At 40.2% G+C, this 22,474-nt stretch overlaps 1 protein-coding gene across 1 annotated transcript in view; it reads left to right on the top strand.

The window, feature by feature from the left end:
* The first annotated feature begins 1,741 nt into the window (after positions 1-1,741).
* GHR (growth hormone receptor) overlaps positions 1,742-22,474 on the top strand; it is a 103,646-nt gene continuing 82,913 nt past the window's right edge. Inside the window, exon 1 of the mRNA XM_026037715.1 lies at positions 1,742-2,262. The gene's annotated coding sequence lies outside the window, so the exon portion shown is untranslated. The remainder of the gene's footprint in view (positions 2,263-22,474) is intronic.

Genomic DNA, 22,474 nt, shown 5'->3' with positions numbered 1-22,474 from the left:
TGTAAGCTTCCCCCTTAGTGAAAGGAGGATATGGCAGACACCAGGTGGAAATGGTGTGCAAGAATGAGATGTCGCTTCGTGGAGTATGGGACCTTGGTCTTCTGGTGTGACACTCTCTTTCAAGGGATGTGATCATTCTTTCTCTGCAAAATTAATATAGGTACCTCATGTGGTTAGTCTCATCTTTCTTTTCCTTTGGGAATTTTTCAGCTATCTGAACTCCTCCTGAGGAGTAGATTGGTGCATGAGCTCTTATTTTTCAGACTAGTCATGCCAGCTCTGAATAAAAGAGCTTGAGCAGAAACATTCCATATCCGTTAACTGTTTTATTTTCCAGACTAAAAATTGAATACTTTCAGCTCACATGGCATTATATGCTTCTCATTCCTAATTAATTTTTGGTATGTTCTTGGCTGTTTTCTAGACAGGAAAAATGGGGTTGGTTTTTATTTTAAGCATACAGCTGAAATGCCTCCATAATTACAGACTAAAACTTCTTTTTTTTCCCCCTGCAAGATCCATAATGTGAAAAACTATTGGGGGAAGTAAATGTGTGGATATATTAACTTTCACATTTCTGAAGAAGTGATTTGCTTCATCCTTTATCAGTACCTGCTTTGTCATGAAGGAATGAGACTGTTACACTTCCCAACTGGGAATCAGTCATCAACCATATTTAGTTATTTGCAGAGCATGTAAGTGTATTTTTTTTCCCCTTGGGAGGTATTCTGTGTACTGTAGCATGTTTTACTAAAGGAAAATATGTTTTTACCCAACTGATTTTGTACATAGAAATACCCGTTTCCTCAGCATAGGAATCGATGAACTGTGTACGCACAAAGAAGTGGATTTATAGTTGTGGCCTTAGATACAGGGAGCTACAAAACCTCTCCTGAAGGCAATTGTAAATGCCGAGTGCCTCAGCAAAAACCTGAGCGTTTACCAGCTGGCATTCCCTGTGCTTTATGGGATTTTATTCCAACTACCTTTTTATTCTCAATGTCCCGACAGTCTGCTCTAGTATAGGAAGCTGATTATTTCTCTAAGGAGATGCAGTTTCTGAATATAAAATTAAGTCTTCAAAGTTGCTACAGTTAAGAATGTCACACAATTTTGTTGAACATGTGTAATTACGCAGTTTGTTCAGGTGAGTTTTGAACATAAAATGCATTTAAAAGACTGTGGTCAGAAATTAAAAATGAGCATATTCTGTGTAAGGTTCCTTTCTTCGAGAGACCCCGACCTCTGTTCCACAGAAGCTGCAGGGAATGCCATGGTGGGATGGCCGAGCAGCTTCCCTGGTTTGGAGCGAGTTTCATGGTTGGGTCATGCGGAGCTGAGCTTCTCCCACCTCTGGAAAAGGTGGTTGCACCCTGTCTGCCACGCAGGCTTCGTGTTCCCGCTCTTTGTCCGTGTCAGCACAAATCCCCTTGTGAGCATAGGGCAAATCGATTGCGTTTGGGTCAACAACATCGTCTGAGAAAACTGCAGCACGAGGGCTAGTCTAAGCTARTGGTTGAGCTGATGCAGCTTGTCCACAGGCGCTGGGTAGAGGTGGGGACTGTGCCGTGGTGGGACGCCCCGCATCGCGAGGGCAGCCCTCGGCCAAGTGGACTTTAGTCAGACACGAGGCTCCTCTCTGAGAGCCCCAYGTGACAGACGTGGTCAGTCTTGTCGCAGCACTGGGGCTAGAGCGGCTCTGGAGTCGCAGGTGCCCCATACCTGTGCACGGGGAGGCTCTCCAACATTGGGATCTTCTTCCTCAGCAYTGACCAATATACAACGGCGATGTGACCCAAATTCGAGCCCGCAACCATCGGGTGACCCAAGGATTTGTGGATCCGTAGACAACGGGATTAGGAGCTCCGCAACAGCATTACAGTCCCGCTTCAGTCCAGCAGGGATGGACGGGATTGAACCTTAGCAGCAAGTGGGAAGAGTATCCTAATGATGCCTGCTCTGTTTAGATGATATTATAGAATTTTTWAAAAAATATTTTCATTTAAAAGAAAGTACATGATCTGTTAATCTAGAACTGGATTATCATACTGAAAAAAGGCAGAACTTTGCCCGAGAGTACAGATTAATACCAATTTGTATATTTTGTCTGTATAAATTGGTTGGGTCTCTCCTGTGATTGTGACGCTAAAGGCAGCGCAATTTATAGCAGAAGAGAAGGAATATTGCAAGTGCCTGCACTTTCAAATTGCCTGCACTTCTGAGCGTGTTAGTTCTTCAAAGAAATAGTGAAAATACGTGAAGGTGAGTTAATATAATTCAGTTTGCATCTTGGTTTGTTAGGCAAGTAAATGTGTGTTGGGTACCTCACTGGTTAGATGTGAATCAGTATCCACAGCTTTTATACACTTTCTCAAATACCGAGTGTCATTAGGCCCAGGCTGTCATTGCTGGCGAATAYTGTTATGTTCTAATATTAAGAATCTGCATTAAATGTCTGAATTCTTAGTGCTTTCCTAAAGGTCTTCTGATTATAATGAGCTGACAACATAGGACTAAGATCTTAAACTTAAGTTTAGTATCTAAGGTTTAATGATACGTGCAAAATCTTCATGATATGTGCTATCTGCAACGATAAACAGGAACAGAGACTCTCGCCCCGGGTGATGCATTAATTTGTTACTAACCCTGTGTCATAGCTACAATTTGCAATTCTGTGAGTTATGCCAAAGAGCTATGAAGATATCTGCCCTGGAGAACTGGTAGCTGCATTCTTGASTTCTTTCAGGAATGGTGGGGTATTTTACATTGTAATATGAAACAAATGTAGTTACATGTGACTGCACTATATGGAACTTGTGCTTTTAATGCATTTTTGGCATGCTGTAAGCCTTTTGCAATCCGACACTCCCTGTTATTACCTGCTCCTTTATGTCTTGCTAAAATAACTGTAAGGAAATATTTTTCTGAAATYTCAGATTTTGGAGAAATTCTGAATGTAGCCTGATGAGATATTATAGTCCTCAAATTTCTAATTCTGGATTAAAATATTTAGTCTGCTGTGTGCTTTTATATATAAGATTTATTATTTGTTTTTGTAAGCCTGACTCTGGATGCAATCAAGTAGTGAATTGCTGGACAAATATAGTTTTCAAGAAACCCAGCCAGTATATAACTTTAAGTCTTTTATAAGTAACTGATAAGTAGCTGGGRCTATCTAATTTCATAAATGCTGTACTGCTTTAACACACTCTAACTTAAAAAAACCTTTTTGGTTTTTCAGTCAGAAGCRTGATTATAATGGAAAGAGTTAAATAATGTCAAATTCAACTAACAAATAACACTTCTTTTTTTAATCTGCTTGCRTAGATGGGACACGGGACCTGAGAGCACAGTTGAGTGGGTTCCCGCAGAGGCTGTGGAGGCTGCACAACACTGTGGGTGGTTTTCCTTAATTACCAAGTTGGAAGGTTACTCAAAGAAGTTAATCAGAACTTGCTTCACCACAATTGGTACTTGTTGGCACACCATGACACAAAGAGTTGTTGATTGGTATTTTCTTTGCAACAACCTTTGCAGTCTGGAAGACTTTCTATTATTTCTCTTCATTCCTTCCTCTTCATTCTGCTCCCTGGTTTCTCGCTTCTCTTTTGTAAGCCAAATACCATTCTTTAARCCTTTCTTCGTAGGTCAGGTTTTCTGAAGTTCTTATCTTTATTGYTGTCTTCTGCACACTGTATGGTTTGTCAACAGCCCTGTGAAGAATGAGCTGCCCCAAGCAGAACACAATGTTCACTAGCCCTGGAGAGGGGAACAATTAATCTCCTGGGTCACGCGTGTGATGCTCCCATTAACGTGCTGCAGAATTGCTGGTGCTCTGAGACGTTGCGTCGTTGACTCACATTCCGCTTCTSGTTTCCTCCAAACTCCTGTCCTTTCACAGGGCTCTTCTTGAATTGTTTTCTTTTGCAAAACTGCACGCTAGCCAGTACTTCGTATGGGTTAATAGTAGCTACATTTTGACATTTAGTCGCGTAATAGAATACTAAGAAAACTCTCTTGTCTCATGGGAATACTCTAGCCATAATCACTTGTGCTCCTGTGATTCACACCCTGTCTCTGTCCCCAAAACAAGTATGTTAAGAAGAGGGGTGCAGATTGAAAAATGATTTAGTGTAGTAGAGAAAATCCTTCATGATTTCTTGGGTAGGGGTGATCACAGAAGGTTGGCTGCAGGTTCCACCAGCTGCATTAGCATGACATTGAATTCCTGCCTCTTGCACCGCCCCATTTCAGGCTAAAGGTGCAAAGTCCTGTTTGGTTTATGGACAGCAAAGATCCCAGCACTCCTTTCTCATGGTTTGAGGTGATAACTGGGGGCCAAACTAAGCTTTTGGCAGTATAGTTTCCCCATTGGCCTTAATCTGCTACTAGAAAACTTAGCAAATGCTGYTACTAAACTGGCAGGCTGCAGGGTGGATCTTCCTGAGAGCTGTTGTTCTCCCTGAGGTTTATTGCAAAATGAAAATGTTCTCTTTGTCTCTGGCATCAACTCAGGTTTGTAAACTTTGTTAACCAAAGAAATACCAAGTTCAGATTCCAAAATACTTGGAATCTAGTTGTTGACTTTTGGGTACATAGGGCCGTTGCTCTTGCTCAGTGCAGTTTTGCCCTGAAACTTCCGGATGATCCCTGTACACATTTTCTTGTTTATTCCCTCTTTTGTCAGAGAGCTCTTTCCTGGAAAACCAAATGGGAGCCACAGTTTCCAAACTGTGCTGAGGGTGATCGTTCTCTTTTGTTGTAAGACCGTTCAGTGGGATGGWCTGTAGAAGTTCTGCATGTTACTAGATTTTAGCGCTGGAGATGGGAACAAACCGTTGGAGAAGACATGTGAACAAGGTGTGTACCTAGAGGGGGGATTTGGCAAGGAGAGGCAAGCGTGGTGTCCAGCTAGGAGCTTCTGCCTGTAGGGCAAACGGAAAGGGGTGGTAGCTGGGAGGGTCCGAGCTGCCAATCCTTGCCGGTCGTGGCCTGACCTTCACCCGTTCTCCTTGGCATGGCCTGTCCTGCAGCCTGTCTYCTTGCCTGGACACCCCAGCTGCTTTCTGCCTTTAAGGATGACCTTGGCAGCACGTGGACTGAGAGTTGGAGCCACAGGTGAGCTCCCATTGAACAGCCTCGGCTTGGCTGCRTTCCCAATCCAGGTGCTCTCTGCCTTTTCTTTGTTATTTCCCTGTCTGTGTGGGGATGGGAAGGACAGAAGACAGTATCAGAAGACAGTGTCAGATTGTAAGGGCTGGTTTACAAAGACTTTGAAGATGTGAAGTGTTTTGTGCAGAGAAGTGAGGTTTTGTTTGTGCAGCATTAACCATAGTTTGCATTCCATTTGTACTGTGACAGCTCTTATATAATTACTGTGCACCGTGGGCTACTTAAATGAGTTCTGTATGTTCAAGTGAATGAGTTCTGTATGTTCAAGTGAACCTGCTAAATGGATCATATCAAGAAAGTTAATGCTATTTGTATTAAATATTTGCAAAGTGAAGAGGGTGCACAAAGCATATTTCTGCTCAAGCTAACCAAGAGACACCTGGGGTCTTAAGATATGATGAGCGTGAGTTTCTGATACAGCCAATTGGCCCTAATAAACAGGTTGATCCTCAAAAAAGAACAGTCTGCTTGACTAGTGTGCTATTCATTAACATTGAAAAATGYCCGATTGAGGGCAGGGCCGCCCTTTGCTGAGGGATCGTTTTTATTTCTTGGTAGTGTCACCTTCAGAAGGTTCAGGCCTGAAGAGGTGAACACATCTTAAAGCTTATTCTGTCCATTTTACCTTCCCCACCTTACCTTCTATGTCTGTTTAGCACTTGCCTGAAGATTTTATGCTAAACATGGTGCTATCGAATGCTGGAAGGCATTTATTCCCTTAAGAATTGTGGCATRTCTTTGGCTTGCTTTTGATGACAGTTTGTAGCCTTCCTTGATACCTAGAGAATTTTTCAAATGTGAATCCCAAAGGTTGATGTCTCAGAAAAAAAAAAAAATACATAAAAGCTCATTTTAAGCACGGTTTTAAGCCAACCGCATGAATTTTGAATGCCTGTAGTAGACTTGGCAGTTTGAATAATAGGATCCTGTTCACTGTAGTTGGGGTATGAATGCCTCTGTTATTAATAGCGAGAGCAGAAGCAGTGGTGTTCTCAACATTTTCTTTTTTTTTTTTTTCCAACTTGTGAGCAAACCGATTACTTTACAAGTTTTATATAAGCTGTTGCTCTTTCTGTGGACTCAGTTTAAGCCTCAAATGAGCTTTTTAAGCCTAAGCCACTGTTGAGAATCCCTGGTGTTCCCTGAGTGCCTGCGTTTACCTGAGCAGAGCTCATTCCATGACCGGCTTGTAAAAAGGGAAAGCTGCAGGGCATATTTTAGCATGGAAATGTTGCACAGAGCCTTGTAACTGTGCAGAAGGGACAGGAGCTGTAGTTTCATAGTAAAACTGATGGGTAGGACTGAGTCATACATTTCATATACAAAAAAAAAAAAAGTTTGCATGTTAAAGCAAACATCAGTTGTATTTGCTTGCAGGAGACTTCTCCATTACATTTTCATTTCAGGAGTGGGTCTTCCCGATTAATAGGACATTAACTCAACCTTACTGAAATGCAGAAAATTGCCTTTCAAAGTTTAGCTGCTTTTAAAAAGTAAAGTACGTTTTAAAAAGTAAAGAAATGATCTTGGCCTTGCTTTCCTACTTTTTTTCTTGTCCTTGCTTTCCTACTTTTTTTCTTGTCCTTGCTTTCCTACTTTTTTTCTCGTCCTTGCTTTCCTACTTTTTTTCCTGTCCTTGCTTTCCTACCTTTTTGCTTTTTTATTCTAAACAACAATTAAACCAGCAGACTCTCAGGATGACTTATCACTGAGAAGGATATGACTGCTGAGCTGAAAAGCACTTTTGCCCTTTACAATTTATAGGCACCTTGACAATGGCAATAAATAGCCTCTATTAAAAGGAAAGATTGTGTTTAATTGACTGCAGTGGATGTTTTTCAGCGTGTTTTTAATTTTGCCTCCCTAAGTCAATTAATGCTTTCATTTTGAAGTTTGTTTTCATCCTAGTGCAAATGTTAACTGCATTCCAGAGCCATCTCCTCTCCCAAGAGAAGGAAATGGTGCCATTTATGTCCTTGTCACTTACGGCTCATCCTATTTTTTAGCAGATGCCTGCACCTAAAAATTTCCTTTAGAGGATGACCAAAAATACAAATTTGGGTTCTTAATGTGCAGAATGGGTCATCATTGGTAGCTACCTATCAGGTCCCTGTCTGAGGTATAAATAATGCTCTTTCCCCCACTTCATGGATGTCGATTGAGTTTAGCTACAGTGATATTTCTGTGTTTGTGCAACGTGGTGCTTTGTAGTCATTTAAATATCACCAAAGCAACCTTTTGAAAAGCGCAGTTGACTTAATAAATTATATTTCTAATATCTGTATCTGTTGGAGGGGGCACTAGAGAAGGGAGGGGAAGGAATTGCCGAGTAGGGTGACTCATGAGAAACTTTTGTCCTCTTTCCCGCATTTGATTATTTCCATCACAAACTGTAATGATCGGTGCTGGTCCAAGTAGGGCTGAGATGAGCCTCAGAAGCTGGACTATTTTGCAGCTTTTAACCTCCTTCCTTTGCTACTTGAAAAAAGAAGTCATTTGTTCATCTTAAGTCTGCTACAGGTTGGCAAAGGTTAGTAATTGTGAAGGATGTTTGTCTGGCTTAAGCTAATTCTCCATTTTATGGCATCCTGCATTTTTTACAGGGAGAAAATAGAAAATGAACAAATAGCTTTACGTCTCATTTCTGAAATTGTCAACGTGAATGTGTGCATCCCACGCTAGATGATGAGCAACTCCTTAAAAATATTAGCATTGCTTTCCATTGAGAAATGTGTTGCACTGCACATAGTGAAACAGCCCTTGGTTTTCCCGACGTCCTGTTGGAGCAATGCAAAGGTTGCTTTAACACACAAATGAATTCCCAGAACTCGTCCTTTGTAAATCGGTTTCCAGTGAGCTCTGATTGACAATGGCAGTTAATGTAATACCTGCTGGCTAGGGGCTTTGCTAAAAGAGTGCTTTGAGATTTATTATTGACTGCTACAGTCAGTTCGGGGAGAAAAAAAAAACACATTAATTTGTCTATGTCCTTCTTTTTTTTTAATTTTTTTTTATTTTTATTTCTTATTTTAGTTGATGGAGTGAATGCGACAGAAGTCTCAAAGACCTTGTCTATCTTTTTGTTTGTAAAATATCTGGTAGTTTTTGTCTTGGATGTGGCTGTGGCCCCAGGAATTACAATTATGTGTGCGATAATTAATTGCAGTCCAGCTTGATGGGACAGAAAAATGGTGTTTAGTCACAAGGCACATGAGGTGTCTCATGACTAATAACTTGATTCATTGGAAGGAATCGTTTCCCTTTGCAGTCTTGAAGTCATTAGTACTTTATATTTACATGGTGTTGTGTGGACCTCAAGTCAAGAGCTTTGTCCTCTGAAACAGACCTTAATCAGCTCTGTCATTACCTGTGTGAGGGATGGGAGCTGTGCTTTCATCCTTCCTGCCATCGGGGTGCAATTTGATTGCCATCCTCTGGGAATGGATAATATTAGACATAAGTCTTTCAATAGTGACACCTCAAAAATGCCCTAATTGTGAATTGATACAGTTTAGTTGATGATCCAGACTTGGAAAATGGTAGTGCATACAAGAATTAGTGGAAAAATAGAAAATAATAATTGATTTTAATATAATTATTATTCTCTCTTTACTAACTAATGTTGTTTGCTTTGTGTTTCTGATTCCATTTTCCATTCCATTTTTTGTGCCGTTTTTTCCTCTGGATGGCAGTTTTATCTGAGCCTACATTGATAAGGGAAAGGAATATCCTATAGAAAAATAGGAGAGAAAAAAAAAAACCCACAGGAGATTTTTAGTAGGATGCAGCCATGAAGGACATTTAAGTAACAGTTTTCACTGAGGTGAATTCTGATTTTGCTATATCTCTTTAAAAAGAGCGCGTCTGTGCTCTGTTGCAGAGCCTCTTTTATCCTGTCCATCCCTGCTTTGCTTTAGTGGGACCATCCTGCTCTCAGTCTTCTCTTACAAGTTGATCGGAGAGTTGAAATAATTTTCCAGCCTTTGATCTGGATTAAGACCCCACCGTAGATTGGTTTGAAATTTGTAGCTCGGCGTACACTCAGTTAGTGACTAATCCAAGCAGTGGAGAGGTGATGCAATTGTGCATGTTCTAAGGGACAAACAGGACAAGTAAACAACTCGCCTGCAGCTGCTCCTTTAAAAATGAAATATTTGTACAGTATAGGATAGACTATCCTGATGTATGTAGTCAAAAAAACAGGCAAAAGAAACTGAACAACCCATTTTATTTTACTGACATCCATTACTTTAAAAAAAAAAAAAAAGAAACCTTTTTTTTTTCCTCTCCAGATATTGTTATGGACTAGTGTATTAGTTCCGGCATTTGGGGAGAAATGTGATTAATAAAAAAAAAAAAAAAAATCTTGTCCTTTATGGAAAGTGAATCAAATGGTAGAAGACGAAAACTACTTTGTAGCTCTATTGAATACTGTATAGCATGCTGAAGAGCTGTAAGTCTAAGCATTTTTTTTTTTACAGYGGTAAATGCCTTGTTTTTGTTCTTTGTTAAGTTCTGTAGATTCTCTGTTATTTTTAGGATACCCTACTGTGCTTCTATAGAGCTCTGCCTTTTTGCTCTTTGTAAATAGTTTCTGTTTGCTGCATCTGTGCTTCAGATGGCTCTCTGCTATTGTGGTGGGTAGGTTGTTTTCAAATCTGATACAGAAAAAGGCATTTCTGTCAAGGTGTTAAAAATGATTTTGTCACCTCTGTATTGTCTTTCACCATCACTTCATTAGGAGSCCCTGTTGACAGCACCATACGGTTGTGCTAATGTTAGGCAGAGCCAGGCAGCACTATTCAGCCATGCTCTCTCCTAGTGTAAATACACATCCTGCCTAGTCAGGGATATTTCCAGTGAGAACTCCTGCTGAACACTTTCCCTGGATCTTGATCCTTTTATCTTTTCTCTCTTACCGCCCCCAATAGTCCCTTTGACTCAGGAGGACAGACAAATCCATTCACTCCACATCTCATTCATATATATATATATATATATATATATATATATATATAAAATATATATATATGTGTGTGTGTGTAAAATATATATGATTTTCCTACTTTATTGAACTACTTCTGCAGTTTGGCAGCGTTATTTAGTTGTTTGCTGTTTCTTGTGTTTCACAAGCTGAAACACAAGAAGTTCCGTCTCCAGGTGAGGAGCAACTTCTTTACTGTTAGGGTGACAGAGCAGTGGAACAGGCTGCCCAGGGAGGTTGTGGAGTCTCCTACTCTGGAGGTCTTCAAAACCCGCCTGGATGCCACCCTGTGCCACATGCTCTAGGTGTGCTGCTTGAGCAGGAAGGTTGGACTAGATGATCTSTAGAGGTCCCTTCCAACCTTAAATATTCTGTGAATTCTGTGAATCTGTTTTCAGAGACATTTTAGTGGAAGGTTTTTCTTCTATAGTGTTCTCTCTCCASCAAGCTTATACACTTATAAAGAGGTCAGTATTATTGTTGTTACTATTTCTATTTCTTGTATAGTGATATATGAAGGGACCTTCAAAGCTAATCCTACAGGTCTCTGCTGATGGGGTGAATATCCTGCTTAATTTATGCTTCCCAGGCTGGTGCCAGATTAACCAAGTCGAGGGCTAGTTTTGTCTCGCAGAAATCTAGAACGCTGGAAAACCACAGCCTCATTTTTTGTTTCAGACTTTATATTACTGTGTGACTTCCRCTTAAAATTATTTCGATTTATTGAAAAGAAAGAAAAAACACGGCATTTTGTGTGGTCTGGCTTAACAGTGAGTCAGCATGGGACTATGTTGTCCTATGTGCCTATGCATGTAGGAAGCTATTACAGAGGAAGGTCTACCTTAGAGGAAAAAAGACTGTTGCTTGGAATTCCAAAAGCCAACTTAAAAATTTTGATCCATTTCTGTGTCTTTGGTTGCTTTTGGAGAGCCACTGGGTCATTGGAAGCAAGGCATGGGAGAGAAGACATCACAGTAGCGTTTCTCCTGCCACCACACAGCTCCCTGAGCATGAAGTCTGCCTTGGAAATTAGTGTCTCCAGCAGTTGGAAATGGGTGTASAGCTAAATACGAGCAAATTAAGCCAACTTGGGACCGTTCCCTGGCACGGAGACCAGCTGTTGCAGAACAGCCCACCTCCTTGCTTTTGAACTGCCTTTGCTCACGTTGTGAAATCGTGCCTCTGAGTTGTTTTAACTTTGCTGCCTGACTCAAGCCAATAGTCTGCCAGGGATCAGGCTCACAGTTTAACTTCAGAGATAATTGAATTGCAGGGGAACTGGATAAATGCTATTCCAGGGGCAAAGTGCCTAGGAATGTTCCCATGCATTGTTTAATTTGCTAGTATAGACCCAGTCCAGATGGTGAGATGTGATACTAGCCCTTCCTTCAGCTCCTCCTTTCCTTTAGTAAATACCAAGATAAATACACCTTCAGCAAGTGGGCTGTCTAGACTTGGGCATTGTGAAATTTTGAGTAAAAAGTAGCAATCGTCATGAGTCCTGCTAGTTGAGGGAGGAACGTCCCCGCTGACACTTTGGTCACTTTGGCTGAGGGTTTTGAACAGAAGGAGAGAAGTTTTGATTCCGTGAAGGTCTGGTTTGAACAGCAGAGAAGGGTGTTTCAATTCCCGTTTCTTTTGCTAAACAAATGCTTTGCTTGTTTAGTGGAGCTGTTTGGTGTCTGACTCGATCCTTAAAGAAAAGGAACAAGAGTGACCAAGCCTGGAGACGTGGGCAGGACTCGGTGGTGCTGAGATGCTGTGCGAGGGGCGAGGTGCCTTCCTACACCAGCCAGAGRTGGAAGTGGGAATGGTTATTCCCTGGGACAAGGTGCACCGTTTAAACTCAAGAAATCTTTCTATAAATCTTTTCTGAATCATCACCTGTGATGTAATCTGTGGGGCACAGACCTGGAATGAAGTCATCGGTGTGGGTGGGGATGCTGGTGTGTGCTGCTGTTCTCCCCAGATAGCACTGTCACAAGGTACATGMAACACGTGTATTTATAATTAGAAACTAAGTAATTGGAGTATATTTGCTTAATGTACTTGTTCATTTTGTGTGTGGCCTTCCTTTTTATTCAGATTTCATTTACATTGCTTTTCATAGGCTTGCTCTGATAACTTTTTCTGTGTGAAATCTAGATCCAGCTGTCCTTAGTACTTTTTTTACTTTTTCGTGATAAAATAAAATAAAATAAAAAAGCAGGTTAGCTACTATGCCCTTTTGTTTTGCAACTATTCAAGATATAAAGCTTAAGAAAGCTTTTCTCTCTATTGACACCTAATTTGGCTTTTAATAACTGTTTTACCCTCATCTAAACCTGGAGGTTRGCCACAGCCAGCTGGTGTTGCCCAAGTTGTACTGCAAAAACTTCTGGGTGGCTGCTTTCTTCTTCTTGCGTATGTGCTTTATATCAGGGTCAGGTTGATTGTGGAAAGGAGGATATTAAAGAAGAAGGAATTGGCTTTCATTATGACATCTTGTAGCATTACCTTATAACAGCATTTGGGCATATTCACTAATTTCCCCTAATCTCACTGAATTTAAACATTATTTTCAGTTCCTTAAGACACTGTTACTGCCCTTGATCTCATCAAGGCTCTTACTATTGTCCTTGTGATTTAAGATCTTTTGCAGATGACTTTATAAGTTTAAAAATCCCAAGTTTTATAAAACATTTCTCAGATCCCTTTTTCAGCAACCACCAATATCCTACCCTAAGAATATTTTTTTTCTGTAATGTTAAGGTATACTTAATATGCTTATAAAATGTACTTTCATTTATATGACTTGTAAAGAATGTGATTATGATCTCACAAATTCCCRTTAGTGATATCTGTGTTATACAACCATTTGATAATTGCACAGACTGTTCTTTCTAATGGCTTTCCAGTAGAGAAACTATACCAAGTTTGTTGTTGTTTTGTTTTATGCTGTACTATATTGTACAATTGGTTTCTGGTAGAAACAAGACACTCAGAAGTCTCTCTAAAAAATATAATTGATCCTTAAATGTTGTGATCCAGGCCTAGCAAGGTTCCTTTTCATAGAACTGCTTATTTGATAACAATAATATGCTTTGAATCCTGCATGTGCTTTGGTGCTGTGCTGTAGTTTAGATACTCAGTGCAATAATGTGCAAATTGGAATAGCTTGTGCTTGCATCTCTCTAATTTTTGCCTATCAGTATTGTGTGCTGATGTAAGAACAATGCTTGCAATTAGAGCTTTATCTCAAATTGGATGGAAAAGCTTATAAACACATACCAGCTTCTTCAGAGGATCTGAAAAGGCCCAATTTGTATTGAAAATAAGATAGTGTGCAAACTTCATTGATCAAATCTCCACTATTGGCTTTCATTRGCCAAGATGTGAGATTTTGGCTTTCTAGTTATTTTTCTGCATATGTTTCAGTTACTACTACATGTAGTAGYAACTACGTAGATTCACATGSCATTTGTGTGAGAAAACKTAATGAGGTGCTCTTAAAGAATCGTGGCTATGTGAAGTATGAGCATGTACATGGCAACATGAGTATGTGGAAGGAAAATACCTGAAATGAAGCAGGTTTGGGGAGCAGACCTATCAAAATTGTTTGGCAAATGAAGAAGGAGCCTCATTGGGACCACAGACCACATACGTCATATGTGGGCCACTTCCTATGGAAGYTGATTGGAAGCAAATTTGATGCTTTGAGCTGCAGGAATTTGTCTCCCATACYGTCCATGGTCACAGTACCATAACACAGGTGGTACAAATGCTGAATTTTGATCCTAAATACGTGGGATACATAATACATAATACCGTCATACAGTCCTCCCTAGAGCTATTCAGTTATCCTGAGACTGATCTTATAGTTATGATGATACATCTCTGCTTTCAGCAAGCAAGTTCAAGTATTCATACTGAAGATATATATTTAAAGAACACTTCTCAGTTTAAATAGATTTTTTTTTATCACGAGAGAACTGTTCTTGAAGTATACATCTTCAGTGTGAATATATTCAAAGCTTTCACACGCTGTATTTATCTTTTGTAAACCTTACATTTGCTTGCAGATACCAAGTTGCAGCCTGAGAATTTAATTTAGGGTGGTTCTGTTAACCAAACCGAAAACATGTCAGCATGTGCAAACTGCTTTTATATATATATATATATATATATATATATATATATATATATAAATTTTTATATATATATAAATTTTTTTTCCTCCCAGGGTTAGCAAACATTATATTCACAAACCAATTGTGGACATATGGGACAGGTTGATGGTAAGTAACTTACCAGTTGACGGTAAATTTTCTTGTAACTTTACTGGACTCCTATTTTGTAAGTACTGACAGGGCTGTTGAGATTCATATTCTCTTAGGATTAATGCATATTCTGGCRGCAGGAGAATGTAGCTGCCCTTCCATGGGATCGGTTTGTAAGTGTTCTGTGCATTTGCACTGTTAAACCACTGGTTTTTAGTGAATGAACTGTGGGTGGTTTTTTTTGTTGTTTTCTTTTTTTTTTTTTTTGTTAGTGTCCAACCAAAGCCAGTCAAAATCCTTGCAAGTCTTTCTGCTAATAACAGATAGTTTGGATAAAGTCACATGTTACCAGCAGGAAAGCCAACAGAATAATTAGGAATAGTCATTTATTTGAAATGTATAGCTAGTAAGAAATGACACCAGAGACACAGCCTGTACATTTAAGTAATAATAATGTCATATGTTCACATTGGCTGACCACATCCTTTTAAGAGTTTAAGAGTTATGTATCTACCTTTATTTCTCTTCTGAGGGAATACACGGATGTCACCATGACTGTTGAGCCAAGCCAGCTGGCAGCACAGCCTCATGGACAGGTCCTTGCAAGTTTGGCATGGAGAGAGCTGCACTTCATAGGGGCTGAGCTTGAAATTATTCATAAGCTTTAATTTTTTCACACTCTGTTGTATTGTTTTTTCAGTGTAATTCTGAGCTTTTTCCACCTATCCACTTAAGAATCTGGAAAAGAGACAGTGTTTATTTCCTTTAAATATGTCCTGTGCTCTTAAATCATTGGTTCAATGCTTARCAATACCAATATTTCATTTTCTAGCCTCGTTTTGCTTAATRCAAGTGAAACAGTTACTGTTAGCTGTTACTTACTGCAGCCTCAATTTCAGCCCGTTGAGTCCTTGCGTGTTATCAGTGTTTACTCTTACCCCATGTATAATCTTGTTCCTGCTATTCAGCTAAAGGTGCTTTTGGCCTCGTGTGACCTCTGTGCTATACCTTAAATATATATTCAGACCCCTACGCTATACCTCACCTATTCTTTAAATGAGTTACTTATCAGCTCCCTCTGTTTCTGCATGGGTCGCATGCAGCTGTGTGGCAGGTGACAGATATTACTTAATACTGCTAAAAAACTGCTGCTCTTTCCAGCCTGTCTTTGCCCCCTGGACTAGGCTTCCYGATGCTCCTTTGGGCTGCCCCTTGGTGTCCACAGGAGCTGAACATGGTTGGACACAAATATTGTGCCCTTGGTGCCTGGATGCCCTGCAGGGCGCAGGTCCTGAGCACAGCCCYGCTGCAGCCTGGCATGGAGGAGAGGATTGGACACCAGGTGGATTTGGGGCTTAATCCCTGTTGAGTTTTCCCTTGCACTGTTTGCTTCTGTCTCTGGAACAGGGACTCTACTGAAGACAACCTCTCACTTGCAGCTGTGCCGTGGTCCCCTGTCCAGTTCAGTGCAGACACCTCTTCACCGCCTCTTAGTGGTGGTTTAAACTAACCCATTGGTTTCTGCATGGAGCTTCTTCGTTCACACAGCCCTTAGAAGGGGCTGTGTTTAATGGAAAGGCAGATTTTCAATTGCAGTTGCAGCTGCAGTTGAGTGGTAGCTTTCACTTTTACAACAGTAAAATCTTCACTTTTACAACAACAACAACAAAAAAAAAGTGCTACACTTCAGCTGCCTCTGTGTTGGTGTGCTTGGGCAGTCCTCTTGCTCTTTAGGCAAGGACATGTCTTCAGACACCAACTAGGGAATAACAAGCCGCAAGGCTCCCTGGCTGAAGGCTCAAGCCCAGAGTAAACTTGTAAGGTAAACACACCTTTGAGGAGTTAGTGTCTCCCCAAGGTCAGGCCTGCAGTATAGCAAACCTGTTTATGAAGGTGAGGTCTGAGCAGGGAAGGATCTAGATACAACATTGAGCTCATTTTCCATCCGCAGCTGTGCAGAACAGTATGTAAACACAGCTGATGTTTGCCGTCGCTGTTATTCCAGCTTAGGGTTCCCCGCACATGGAACAGGGTCCGAGGGCTCTGAATTGAGATCTCTGTTCACAGCTAGCTTGTCATTCTTAAATCTTTTGTTAATTAAAAATCCAGATTCAATCGTAAAAGTGGACAGGACACCCTGCTTTTTGMGGGGTGGGGGTGTTGCTCTTTAGTGCCTTTTTGGAGAGTGATAACGCTGCCCACTTGGGGTGATTCATCATTTTTCCTTAAGGTGATGCATCGAGAAAGTTTGCTCCGCATCCCTCTTGCTGTGTGTAATAGCACAGTGCAGAGGAGTGAAATGATGTTTATCTCCATGTTCCGTATACTTCGCAGCCTCGTGTCAATAATGCGAAGTTAACTTAAAAAAGTGGCTGACAAACCTCTGCACAAGCGAAGGCGAGATAAGTATCGGAAGAGGATGATCTGTTGGCGCTCCAGCGGAGCCCTCACCCACGCCCACGAAGGATTTATGGTCACTGTGCAGGAAACGATCCTGGGAAACAAAAGTGTCAAGTAGCTGCCTGTTATTAGCTTTGGCAATAGGAGTCTTTGTAGCTTAGAGTATTAATTAAAATTGTAAAGACCTCAGGGATTAATTAAACATCTGTGCAACAGTGATCTGGCAAGTGAAGTACAGTATGTTATTTTAGTGTTCAGGAGTTTTGTATGTTTATTTTTAAAGACCTTCTTTCCTTCATTTTTGTACCTAGCCTGGAATGGAAAAGAAGAGATTCCCATAAAAGTCTCTCAGATTGTCATATTTCTGCATTATATATGCATTATGATAAAGGACTACTCACTGATGCTCAGATTAGAAATTATATTCAGAATATTGTTCCAGTTGCTATTTCCTATTGAATTTCTCCATCTGGTAATATTACCATTTAGGAAGTGATAACATATGCAAGTAACAAGTATATTGTAAAAGCCAAGCAGAGTAATTGAATTGTGCTACTAAAGCAGTGCTCGTGAAACACTCCAGTCTGTGGTTGCCAGCTTTGAATTACCACAATTTTTATAAATCAGACAAGAGCATCGTGGGGGAGATAAAGCTTTCAGCCCTTCATTACAAATCCACCATTTTCTACCCAGTAAGCTGAAGAGGAACAGCACGCAACCATCTGTCTCGTAGACTGTGGGGTGTGTTATAGACCATTACTCTTAATGCTCCAGGGGAGTAAGAGTGGGAAGAAGGAGTACGCATGAATAATGTAGCATCTTTGGGATCCCATTGCTTTTCACTGCACAGATTYGTAGAAAAGGCTGAGTTCAGTCCTCTATATGATCTGCTGCACAATGGGCCCTGGCAGGTTTCTGAATTAGGAATTGTGCATATGTTTTGCAGTTTAGGAACTGTGGAGAAAGGACAGGAACAATTGGTGCATGTATGCAAGTCTGCATGTGTTTCAACTTACAGATAATAATTTGCTTATTTTTCTCTTTAAAAATACATTTTGAAAAGTATGGCTGGTAAATGTAAATGGTAGCATGGGGAATTTCTGCAACAGGCATATTTCTCAAAAGGCTTGGTGTACAGGTCTGTAAGAGGGAGCAACTGAGTAACACAGTTMACATAGGTTACAAATAAGCAGTTGTGCAAAGACCTATTTAAAAGATGCTTTTAGCTAGCAAAAGAACATCTCCCTCTAATACTTAAATTATTTTTGATAACCTGTACGCTTAAAGGCTGATGGACCCCAGGCTGAAAGGGCCTAAGGTAACTAAGGAGCATAGCGGATTGTAAACAGGGTAATGCATCGTAAACAAGGAGAAAGGACTTCACGGGGCTGATAAAAGGATTTGGGCTCAAAATGGTTTTTTTGAGCTCTCCTTTTAAACCTAAGCCAGCAGAAGAGGTAGACTAATATAAATGGACTGCCACTGAGTGTTTTTTCAGAGTACCATCAATATTGATTTCATTCTACCTTTGTTTTGCCAGACCTGAATGGTAGTTTGACAGGGTTGAGCCAGATGGCAGGTCTAAATTACCACTATTAATGAATACATGTTCAACTAAGACTTGAAAACTGTCAACTGTGTAAGAGACATTTCAGCTCTGTCTTTTCTCTGCTTCTTTGTTGTTGTTATTTTCTCCCCTTAAACATCCTTTTTTTTTCTCTGTMTCTTTATAAATTATAATGCAGTTCACCATATTTCAACTAATACTTTCACTGTCCTTTCCATTTAAGCACGCATATCATCATCAGTGGTCGTAACAGAAACCTACAACTGCCTGTATAAATGCAAAAAATATATATAAAATATAAAAATATAATATTTAATAATATAATATAATAATATATAAATATTATATTATAATATAATATAAATCAGTAGGAGGAACTATCACATTCTGAATGATMTAAAGCAACAGTTTTTGTGTGTAGAAACTGCAGTTTAAGGAGAGGAAAGCAACGGCTAATTTAAAAATGAAGACTTAAAACTTCATATTTCTAACTCTCCATTTTCTGCTTTCACAATTTCCCTTTGCTGTAATCCATGGCACTCTGGACTCAACCCTTTCCCTATTGTGTATTTTGTGTGCTTGTGCAGTAACTGTGGACTCTCCACACTGTCTCACTGGGCTCATTCTGTYCCCTGTCCTTCAGCAAATTAACACTAGATAATTTTCCCTTGGTTAATGGATTCTGAGCTGATGAATGGCTGCATTGCTGGCTGTGTGCACAGTGCTCCAACATTGCTTTCCCTGGCTAGAAAGAAATGAGGGAAGCTTTAGGAGGATTGCCCAGTTTGTGTGATGCACAGYGCTGCAGCAGCGGGAGCTGCCGTTGGGTGATGATGCTGTTCCTGTAGGGCTCAGCACTGGGGTGAGTGYCTCTGGCCAGTTAGGAGTGGTTCTTAATGCTTGCCTTTGTCCTGTGATGCTTGTCCTACGTCACTATACGATATAATCACGATGTGTATGAAAATTGGCAGTCTGACATGCCAGTGTCTACATGTGTCACATGTGTAACTCCTTTTTTTGACTTCCTGCTCTCCTGTTTCTGCCTGCCACACTTCACTGATGCTGCTTTGTGCCACATCTGGTCTTTTCTCCCCTGCATTGACTCACAGCAAAGGGAACTGCCTTTGGTTGCCCACTGTGTGTGAAAGGTGCTGGAGCCTCCAAGTCTGGTCAGCTCATTAAGCTCTGGTGGAGGCAGAGGGATGGACGGCTCCCAGTTGCATCCTCTGCATGCCTGAATCAACAGCGCGTTTCCATGATTAGTTTAAGTCTGTCCAAGACTGTCCAGCAGGTCATGTGTTCTTCCTGATCCAGCAGAAATTTGGCTAACAGGTTTTCAGCCAGCCCAGGTGGTGCCAACAGCAAGGAAGGGAGGGGAGGTGATTCCAGCTGAGAAGGTGAAGAATGAAGGGAATGTCTCCAGCAGCATCCTGAGATGTTCTCAGAAACCCCTCCCGAGCAGCAGGAGAAGTGAAACCTGGGGCACTTCTRACTGCCTGGTGTTCATTCACAGCAGCTGGGATTGAGAAYTGACACTGGTCAGTACCTATGGAAGTAGGTAACATGCCGCAAAAATATTTACTATTCTCATTAATGAAGCAAAGYGCAAGCCCTCTTTGTCCTTGTGCTGAAATATGTAACTCAGGACTACATTTAGTAGTCTGTTTTAGTAGTCTGAGACTGTTTGCATGGGTTGTGTTTATAAACAGGATTTCTTCAGAATTTTTTCTTCTTAGAGCTCCAACTAAACATCTCCATTCATCTCTGTTGTTTCCCTAAGGGAAAAGAAATTATAAAGATCCAGTTCTTGAACAGTTATCTTTGGATTAAAATGGTACTTTACAAAGATTTACGTCTACTGAAGTATGTAGCATACAGATATGTTTATTTAGAAAGAGAGACAAATATTCTTAGCAATTATTTTAGTAAATAACAGTTATTACTAAAACAAGACAGAGTGGATATTTTATATACATAAATACAAATTCAAATTAACAGTTTCCAAAGAAACTGTAACTCAGTTCAGTAACTACTGCTTCAATTAATCAGCCAATGTAATTTTGTTCTTAGTACAGACAGGCTAATGCTATTTAAAAGCATTAGCTGTTTGTACTTAATCACAGGATAAGCAGTGGTGGTGAAAGCCCTTTTAATTACCTTTACTTATTGTTATGTTGGCATCAAATGAAAGTAACTAAAGGTTCATTGGATATAGAATTCTTCGTTTCAGGGAATTTTTAAACTGATAGTGTCGCTGAAATAATGGGATGCAAACCAAATTTGTCTTGGCATTATTTCTGTTGGCATGGTTAAAAAAATAAATAAAATTTGCTGTATAATCTTCTAAAATGAGATCAGTAGCTTATGAACTCTCACTTGAAGGCATTCTGTTTTGTATAGTTTTAAAAATTCTTCAAGTAGCTTAGCGGTCTGGCAAGAAACTTTTTAATTCTGTATTGCCTGAAACAAATGTGGAGACAAAAAGGCAGCTTTGCTCTTAAACATTCATATTTTCTATGGCTTTAATGTCTGCCACATTTCTTTTCCAGGCATCTCTTTACCTTCTAAAATTTGATTTAGGTTAAATTTTAAATAAAGATTATCTTTAAACAAAACATTGACTTTTTTTGTATAATACTGAAATGGGTACTAACTTGCACAAAACTTTGAAACTTAAAAATGTTTCTGTATCTCCATTCTTTGTAATTCATTTTACAGTTTCATGTCCCCTGCTTGTGATCGCTGGACAAGCAGGGGGTGGATGTGACTTGTAATCATCTTCCATTGCCTGGACTGATGCCTTRGACATGAAAATTGAATTCATTCAGCAATCTTGGTGTAACTTTTGTGCTCTACCTAGTGACTCCAAAACACACTTGAATATGGGAAGCTGGGCTCTGTTGTGGGCTGGCCTGGCTGAGGAGATGTCCTTGCTCTCTGGCAAAGCGATGATGCCCGTTGTGTCGGAATGACACTGTCCTTTAGTCATTGCTTCCACTGGGAGAGCCAACCTGCTGGTGGGGGCTCAGGCAGCCTYGTGTTGGCTGCACGGTCTTGCTAATTTTGTTACTCCGCTTTGGATCCTTCTTGGTTCCTTTGAAATCTTTACCTCAGACTCTCTGCTCGCTGMCAGTGTGTGAGGAGAGGAGACTTTGATATGCGATACTAGGTTTTCTCTTTCCRTGCCTGTGCAGTCATTCTTGTCCCTCTGAACTGAATGTGCTTGCTTACTCATGATTTATGAGTCTTCTGATTTCTGTCCATATGTTTCAKTCGAGCCTCTTGCTGCACTGTGTGTTCTTTTTTTCCTTTTTTTCCCCCTTCCCTTAAAATATGCTCACTGCATTTTCTTCTACACACGCTGGTGTTTTTCATCTGGAAGTGTGTCGTCACAGGTATGAATTTTGAGGGGATTTCTTCTTGCATTTTATACTTGTAGCACCTCAGCTGGTGGAGGCTGCTGTTTTTCTNNNNAATATCCACCATAGTGAGTATCAATTGAGCTCTTTCTTGCACTGGTAAAACTGAAGATATCTGTGCTCATTCAAATATGCCCTTTTTTACAGAAGTTTCTTAGCAATAGATGTCGTTCTTGGGAATATGATAGGTCCCTATCTGCAAAGTCAAATTCATCTACTGGCAGAAAGATGATTAAGAACTGTTCAGCAAGAATTTGAGCTTCTTTTGAAAGATGGGCTTGAAGGGCGTGACATTTAACTGTACCTGCCAATCCTAGCAAATCATATAATGTCATATATCACATAATAATCATATGTGGCTGATAGAACTTGTTACATGACAGCATCTGTGGTATGTCTAAGGAAAAAGATGTGGACATTTAGAAAAAAAAGAGTAGATATGTATAAAATATATTGTGAAAGGAATTCAAGTCTTTGCTAAGGTGAAACTCCTGGTTTCTCCTCATTATTCTTATTTAAGCTATGATTACAGYGACGGATTGCTGCTAATGGGAGAAAATAGCACAGGAAAGGTCTCATTCTCCTTGAATATTCTGTGATTTGATTTTTCCACAGGTGGACAGTAGGTATAGCTGATTTTGTGTCTCTGCTGCTCTATATATTTCAGACTAAG

The sequence above is a fragment of the Nothoprocta perdicaria genome, unplaced genomic scaffold (genome assembly GCF_003342845.1).
Source record: "Nothoprocta perdicaria isolate Ctin4 unplaced genomic scaffold, notPer1 scaffold_1, whole genome shotgun sequence".
Classification (NCBI taxonomy): Eukaryota; Metazoa; Chordata; class Aves; order Tinamiformes; family Tinamidae; genus Nothoprocta; species Nothoprocta perdicaria.
Note: the sequence above shows the minus strand (reverse complement) of the source record. Positions and strands in the feature narration are given on the sequence as shown.